The sequence below is a fragment of the Drosophila navojoa genome, chromosome 5 (assembly GCF_054131105.1).
Source record: "Drosophila navojoa isolate 15081-1374.11 chromosome 5, UAZ_NAV_1.0, whole genome shotgun sequence".
NCBI classification, from domain to species: domain Eukaryota; kingdom Metazoa; phylum Arthropoda; class Insecta; order Diptera; family Drosophilidae; genus Drosophila; species Drosophila navojoa.
Window position 1 is genome coordinate 15,377,501 of NC_142893.1, and position 8,963 is coordinate 15,386,463.

Consider the following 8,963-nt stretch of genomic DNA (forward strand, 5'->3'; position numbering starts at 1 on the left):
GCGATGTTTTTCATTGTTGTAAAGACATGTGAAAACAAGGGGAAATTTATTTCTCAAGGCCTGATATCTAAGCAATTTATTAATAATATATAATATTATTGAAAAATTAATAAAAATGTATATTATATTTTATTATATTTTATTACTGTATTATATTATTTTTTATTATATTATATTATATTACATTAATTAATATGATTTATTTGCTATAAAATTTATTTAATTTTTTTAGTTTTTACGCATTTTATGAACATTTGCTTTTTTTTATTTAATTTTACACATTTTTACTTTACCTTTTTTATTTAATATAATTGATAACACTTTTTGGTTGAAATGTACTCTATTATATTTAAAAAAAAAAATTTATTTGTTTTCCTTATTTTATTTTATTTTTTTTTTTATTGAAAATTATCTTGAATTTTTTTTTTAATTTTTTGGACTTTATTTTACTTTTTATTTTATTTCATTTTTCATTTCATTCTATTTTATTTCATACACATTTTTTGCAAATTATTGCCTAAAATATATTCTACATTTTAACCAATTTTTATTTGATTTTTATTTATAATTTAATATAATTTTTAAAATTGCTTTGGTTGAAATGTAGTCTGTTTTACTTTTACATATTTTTATTAGATTTGTCTTATTTTGTTTTATATACTTTTTACAAATTCATTGAAAACTATCTTTAATTTTTGTTTTACTGATTTCGTATTTTATTTGATTTTATTTTATTTTCTTTTTTTTCATTTAATTTTATTTTATTTATTTTAATTTTATTTATTTCAAATATATTCCACATTTTACACATTTTTATTTTATTTTTAAACATTTTTGGCTTAAATTTACTCTGTTTTATTTTTAAACATATTTTTTTTTTATTTTTCTTATTTTATTTTAGTTTTACAAATTTATTAAAAACTCTTTAATTTTTTTTTTTTTTTACTGATTTCGTATTTATTTCATTTTATTTGATTTCATACACATTTTTTTCCAATTTTTAACCTAAAATATATTCTAGTTAGTATATATATATTTGTTTAACTTTTTTTAAATTATTTTTATTTTTTTGCTTTATTTTTTAGTGCAAATATTTATACCCAAACTCCAGTCCAAAATTTTTTATATTTTTTCTAATTATTTTCCATATATAGATCAACTGTTAAAATTAAGATTTTCATAGTCTCAGTGCCTCTCAAACTAGTTCCATTCGATGATGTTCTTCCCTAAAACAGTTCTTGAACTATTTTCAAAATGCCGCTAAATCCAAATAGGTTTTTCGAGTGTGCACACTCGGCGCACACAGTCGGGCTGGCGCTGCAGGAGCTGCAGGTGCAGGTGCAGGTGCAGGTGCAGAGGCAGGTGCAGGTGGGTATTGAATAGTTGTTACTACATACATACATATATTGCAGCGCCCGTTTGCATTTTCACAGCCATTTGAACTTGGCAAAAACTGGCAAAATGTGCAGCACAGCGTTAAGGAATCGTGTTAAGCGCCGCCGTTAGCTCTCGCAGCGCCAGTCGCCGGAAAAACTTTGCTTCGATTTGCATAAAGACACGCGTATGTGACTATCTAGATACATATTCATATCCATTCATACAATTACAACTGCTCTGCAAATGCGTGTGTGTGTGTGTGTGTGTGTGTGTGCACTCACTCTATGCGTTGTGCAATCAGTTGCAATCGATTCACAATGATGCTCGAGTCAAATATTGTGAATACACTCTTAAGGTCTAGGAATTTAGGAAAGCCATGAAAAAATGAAACTATGAAATTAGAGGAAATATTATTAAATACTAATGCTAGTATATCTTTAACAAAAAGAAGTAATTATAGCTAGTCAGGAATATATACATCTGTATAATAGTTACCTCTATCAGTAACCCATTTAGCAGACTCATTACTGATCTGTATTATACATGATACCATTCAGGCATGAACATACAAATATAGACGCCTCCTATGCACTCAACGACTTGCGGTAGTACGCTAGAAAAAGATAAGGGCCTCATGTACGGGCTCTATAAATTGGCTGATGAAGGCTAACTCTTACAACATGAGGGATTGAAATATATAAGAGATGAACAGTGAGGGATCAATAAGGGATTTAAATATGTATAATATAGATATACAAACCAGGACAATAATACAAAACTGAACACCTTCAAGGCTAAGAGTATTCCTTTAAATAATAATATTATATATAATATAATATACTATTATTTTATATAAGTTAAATTCAATTCAATTCAATATATGTATGCTTTATTACCATGTTGCTTAAAACTAGCTTATTTTTCTTTCTTTATACAGAGTTTAGACTTAGCTGAGATATCATATTTACATAGAATTTAATTGAAACATTGTTGTATATCTTTAGATGGTAAAGGAAAATGGATGAAAAGCCTCTCGTTGTGACTTAATTGATAACTTAAAATCTTGTAACATGAGTTAATGTGATTTTGTATACCCTGAATCCATTGAAAATGGTTGTTTCATTATGAATTTGGCTTTTGAGTGAGTTTTGAGCTCAACAATCGTCTGGTTCTGTGATATCGTGGTAGATTAAGATTAGAGTTTACTACTCAATGCAAGCGAGACAGAGTCTTAAGAGTCAAAGAAACGTAGTTTGAGCTGAGTTTTCTTTAAAGCAGCTGTACTATCGATAGAAACTACACTGTCGATATAAACTCTGCTTTGGCTCTCTAGTTTTTTGCCCAGCCAATAACAGAAGTATTCATATTGATCGCCTGAAGGCCTCTGTCGCTCTGGCTTAAAACTTGTTATTTATAATTATTTTTTGTAATAATAAATAAATAAATAAATATTCATATTGAACCATCAATCGATGTTCCATGAAATTCAAAAGTTGAATCCTTGCTTGCTTCACTCACTTAGCAGCCATAACTATATATGTATGTATGTATACTATAAGCTATCAATTCGTCTTTTTCAAAGCTGCTAACCTCAGCTCTGTTCCTTAGTACTTTGACTATAATATATGGACTATCTAACAAAATTTTGCTTAATGTGCGCAGCTCAATTCAAATTCTGAAAAAGTTTCTATGCTCTATATGTATGTATATAAACTTTAGTTCTGCAAATGCATGCATAATATATATATAGCAATAGTTATATACTATATATCCACATATATATGGTATATCTCTATAACTATCAATCTCTCATCTATTGCCGTTTTGGTTCTTTTGGCAACACTCGAGTTGGGTCTTTAACCAAATCTCTCTCTATATCTGTTTCCAATTGCAACATTTTATGTTACTGACTATCCAAAAACTTTGTTAAGTGAACTCAGAGCAGAGTGTTGAACTTGTTGTTGTTGTTGTTGTTATTGTTGTCTGTTTACATTTGCATTTTTAGTGCAAATGCGAAATCGATTGCATGTTATGCCAAGTGAATCGTACGACTCGAGTTACACGCAGATACACAGTCATACACACACACACACACACACACACACACACGCACACACACACGTATTTCTATCTATTTAGAGCAGTCAACCCATAGCCAAAGCAAAAGCATATAAAAATGGCTTTGATGCGTTTTATTGGCCGTCTGCATTGTTGTGCTTCAGTGTTGACAATCTCGTTTCTCGTTTCTCGTTTCTGGCCAAGTCCCTCGTGGCGTATGCGCAACATTTACCTGGCACCCAGACTAGCCATCCATCTATCCATCCATCCATCCATAATGGCCACGGCTTCAATGTCAGCATCGTTGTCAATGTCAGTTTGTGCGCCGTTGCTCTGTTGTAAACATTTAATTCAATGTTCGATTGCTGCTGCTGTTCCTGCTACTCCTGCTGCTCCTGCTGCTGCTGCTTGTTGTTTTTGCAATGTTCACTTACGTTTCATTTCCGTCCGGTTCTGTCGAGCATATCCGTTTGATATGGCATCTGATATCCTGCGTATGCTTCAGCGAGCTGCGAACTGTCGCTGAGATTGACAGCATGTCCCATATATGTATGTATGTATATGTATGTGTGTGTTTGTATGTGTATCAGAGAAAGGGGCCGTGCGACATCTTTCGTGTCCTTCAAAGTGAAAGTTTTCCCTTTCGACTTTGAGCACAACTTTAACCCACGCCCACCGCCTACCGCCCACCCCTTGCCTCTCCGCTCGCCTCTACTTGGCAACTTTTCTTTTTCATTTGATTTGTTTTGCTCTCGACATTGAAGTCACAATCTGTACATTATTATATAGCCAGTGCTGTCCCATTGTCTCTGCCTGTGATGCATTCGCAGCGAATGCGTTTGACATTTCAATTTGCCGAAATGCAATTTAATTGAATTTTAAAATGCAGCGAACGTCTTCTTGCCTTTGATTGGGGCTAAGCATTAATTTGGTTTTCTAATTTCATTTGCTCTCCAGAAATTTGCTGTACAGAAGCTTCCATTAAATATTCACATAATGGATTATTGCTATTAAATGAATTTAATTTAATAAATAAGTTAAGCTGAGCTGGAATTAGCATGACTTAAAAAAGAGAATATAAAATGTATTAAGAATTATATATATTTATAAATATATTATATATTATATATATTATAAATATATTACATATTATTATATATATTTTTAATTATTATGATAAGTTCATTTAGCAAATTTAGTAAATTCATTTAGTTCAAATTAAAAAAAAATAAAAAATTCACATAATTGATTATTATTATATATTAAATGAATTACATTTAATAAGTAAGTTAAGCTAAGCAGGAATTGGCAGCCAAATCACTTAAAAGAAGGAATAGCAAATATATTAATAATAATTTATATACATAAAATGTGTAAATTATGTTTAATTATTAACATAAGTTCATTTAGTAAATTTAGTAAATTGATTCAGTTCAAATTTTAACTGATAATCCAAGACTTCATTTAAACATTCAGCTCAGGCAATAATTTCTAAATATTCTAAGGCTTTTAAAAATATATATTTTTAATATAATATTTATTTAAATTAAAAATAATTAACAATTTGAAATCAACATAATTTTAACTTAACTTATTAAACAGCATTTAAAATAAAAGTTAGCATCGCCCGAGCAGGGACTTGAACCCTGGACCCTTGGATTAAAAGTCCAATGCTCTACCGACTGAGCTACCCGGGCACGTATTTAATGCGCCTGAGCGTCTCATTCATCATGAGCGCCAATTTTTATTGGAATTATGCAATTTACTAAACAATATTGATACACTTATATGAATTCATTAATTATTTTTTAATATATGCAAATATTTTTTTGTCCTGGACTTTATATTAAATTAAATTTTAATGAAAGCTAAATGTCTTATAAATAAATATAAATATGTGTATAGTGACATAATCACAGTGATTACGTTCACAATATCCTAAGGCTGTTCCCATAGCCAAATTATTACTGTAAATATTCCCAAAAATAACGACATGTATGTTCAATATTCTCCTAGAGAGACTCATATAAAAAAAAAAAATAACTTTAAGCTCAGATCAAATAAATTTACAACAAATTATCAGATATTTCAGACATATTTCTCAAGGTATATAAAAACTCTCCCATATGAACAGAGCTCACTATGATAGTAAATATATACAATACAATATATAATAAATTCTTTTCTTCTTCAAACTCTGCAACCAGAGCATCCACATCGAGCCTATATTTCTGTCTTCTACTGTCTGCAGTCCGTCTCAGTCAATCTGGCCTGGCCACTCGATTTTTCTCCACTTTTTACGATGCTCATCGAATCATTTATTGTCACACACAAAAAAAGGAAGAAGAAGAAGAAGAAGCAGCAGCAACAGAGCAGATACAATAAAATAGTAGCCTTGCAATTCAGATGAGTTATGCCAACGTATTTGTACACATCATAAAATTCTTATCCAGCCATGCCCAGTGCCGTAACAGCAGAAAACAGAAAACGTAATGCGTCCAATGACCCAATCCCATTTATAGCCAGCATTTTGCCACGACCCAAATGCTAACGTTTTTAGCCATGAAGCGCCCATCGCTTGCCCCTAGCCCCTAAGTGAGTGTGAGTGTCTGTCATCCGAAATCCATTGAGCGTTACGTATGAGCAGGAAATTCTTAACATTTCATTTCAAACTCTCCTAGTCTCAGTGCATGTTCTACTCTAGGCCAATGTGTGTGTGTGTGCTTACGTGTGTGTGTGACTTTTATAGTCTATTAATTTTATTAGTGTCATTGCAGTCAGGCGTATTCGAGCTATCCATGTGTGTGCGTATGTACATATGTGTGTGTGTGTATCTGTGTCTCAGACTGCCGCATTAGCCTGATAAATAGTTTGTTTTTTTTTTTGTTTTTTTAGTGCAGCTTTTTGCTTAGAGCATCCCCAGCTGCTTGTATCTCGTCTCGTAATATGCTCAGCAGGCTGTTAAGCTAATTATCCTGGCACATATCAGGTGTTGAAGCAAAATTTAATTAACCAAGCTGCAGATACTCTGCTGCCGCGACTGCCCTAATTAACTGATATGAAAAGCAGTTTGAAGAAGCTCTGACGTGCCAAAGGAGCTTTGAGGAGGTTTCTCATAAAGCAGCCAACAGCTGCTAATGAAATGTTTAGTTCTAGTTTATGCATAACTATAACTAATTTTATGGATTCTAGATTGCTTGGGTTAAATTCATGGAGTAGTAGGCTTATAGAGTTAAGTCTTGTAGGCCAAAGTACCATTGGTTATATTAATCAATAAAATATAGTTAGTATACGACTTAGTATGCGTCGTAATATAACTTCGCCTCTTCAACTCTCTAACCAGACAACAACAACTTTTCCCTTCTGTTAAACGCAGTGTAAGCTTCATCTTTTATCCATTTCCACCTGTGTTTGGCTAATAGCTGTAAAAAAAACAAACTAAAAAAGTTAAGAAAAACCCTCGACTCGTTCTGGTTTTTTTTTTAGCTTTAGCCCAGTTGAGAGACATTTTTCATGATTTATTTGTTGCATTAGTGGACGCTAGTGGACCTACTTGGCACTAGCCGCACTTCGGGTGACTTCAGGTGAGCCCAAAGGTATGCAGCGCTCTGCAGCTGCTGCTGCCACGGCCAGACGGCATTATAAATGGCCGACTGGGTGCTCAAGCTCAAGCAAAACATTAACTATTTTAAATGCCATAAAAATGCAGAGTAGAGCAGAGCAGAGGAACGGAGCAGAGCAGAGGAGCGGAGCCGAGGAGAGCAGAGCAAAGGGCAGAGGCAATCCTCTGTACAGTAAATACTGCACATGGCGACTGCAGTCGAGCGTGTAAATTGTGTCATTCCACTGCAACATGAACAAACATGAATCGGAACAAGAGCAAGCCTCAAAAGCCAATGAGACCCCATGCGAATGTATTTACACACGGCAAATTAATGGTAGCTGGTTAAGTGAGAGGGAGAGAGAGGGAGAGATAGAGAGAGAGAGAGAGGGAGAGATAGAGAGAGAGAGAGAGGGAGAGACAGACTAAACAGAATCTTAAATCATTGCATTGAAATGGTATAATGAATTATAGACTGGAAAAGTGAATGTAATTCACTATTCATCATAAAATGTAAATATAGACTTCATTTCTCAATCATATAAATATACTTGAATATATGTATGTATGTATATGCATAATTGGAAGAATTGTATATCCTATACAATTGTTATATGTTTAGACTCAGTTGTATTACTATTTTAATGAACCGAGCCAATTTAATAATTTTTTATTTTATTTATTTATTTTTATATATATTATATATTATTTAATTTATATGTTTATATATATTATTTATATATATTATATATTATTTTATATTTTTTTTAAATTTAAATTATTAAACTGTTCATTTATTTATATATATATATTATTTTATATATTTTTTAAAATTTGAATAATTAAACTGTTCATTTAAACGATTTAACAGAGTATTATCGATTTACCTCTTCTTCTCCACTTATGTATAAGTAAATGCGAACCATAATAATACTAGAGATCATATGTGTCAAAGTAGTTTTATGATTATAATTATAATTATAATTATAATTATAATCAATTATTGGGGAGCTGAAATATGATAAATGTACCTTCACTACTAAAATTTCCGGTATGTCGATCGAAATCCAGTATAATCTATTAAAAATGCCAGAAGCATATTTTCTTCGCTATTAAGTAATTCCTCAGTCAGCCTTAAAGCACTCTACCTTATGTGATGTGATCTTCGAAAAGATCTATAAAAATATTGAATATACATATAGTTTTTTTTCGAAGAGAGAAATCAACAGCACGATCTAATATGGAATACATTATTGTACATAAATATACATATGTATGATGACATATAATTTTTGTTCAAAAAACATATGCATTAACAGCAAACAAATATGTATATTTGTATTTTTAATGAAAACCAATATATACGTATATGTGTATATATAAATACATATATTTAACAGAAAGTATTGTCCTAAGGTAAAATATGAGCAACTTTGCTTATAAATATAATATACATATATAATAAAATTTAAAATAATTCTTGTCAGAAGTGGGATTCGAACCCACGCCTACAGAGTAGACTGCGACCTGAACGCAGCGCCTTAGACCACTCGGCCATCCTGACATTTTCGACGTGCCGACTCAAAAGCCCTCACAAACAAAGAGTTAATAAAATATATACATACATACACAACTACATTTTATATGCTGAATGAGTTAGAATAGAATAAATTACATGTATGCACATTCCATAATTTGAAGAAATACAAACATATACATATATTAATAGATTTAAATATGTTTATTAATCATTCTCATAATTTATACACCCAAATATACAATAATGTAATTTGCTTAATGTACGACTTTCGTTTTGTTTTGCATGTAACTCATTCTAATAACACTAGGAAATCAAATATGCTATCTAAAATATGATGCATAATAGTATGTAAATACGAAATTAATGCCGATATTTGAAATATGCTTT

The 8,963-nt window shown here is 31.3% G+C and overlaps 2 non-coding genes across 2 annotated transcripts; both read right to left on the reverse strand.

Annotated features, from left to right (window-relative positions):
- Positions 1–5,059: 5,059 nt before the first annotated feature.
- TRNAK-UUU (transfer RNA lysine (anticodon UUU)) lies at positions 5,060–5,132 on the reverse strand. Its single transcript has one exon. It is a non-coding gene; the product is annotated as a tRNA-Lys (tRNA).
- Positions 5,133–8,517: 3,385 nt separating this feature from the next.
- TRNAL-CAG (transfer RNA leucine (anticodon CAG)) lies at positions 8,518–8,600 on the reverse strand. The gene has a single exon. It is a non-coding gene; the product is annotated as a tRNA-Leu (tRNA).
- Between the last annotated feature and the right edge of the window lie 363 nt (positions 8,601–8,963).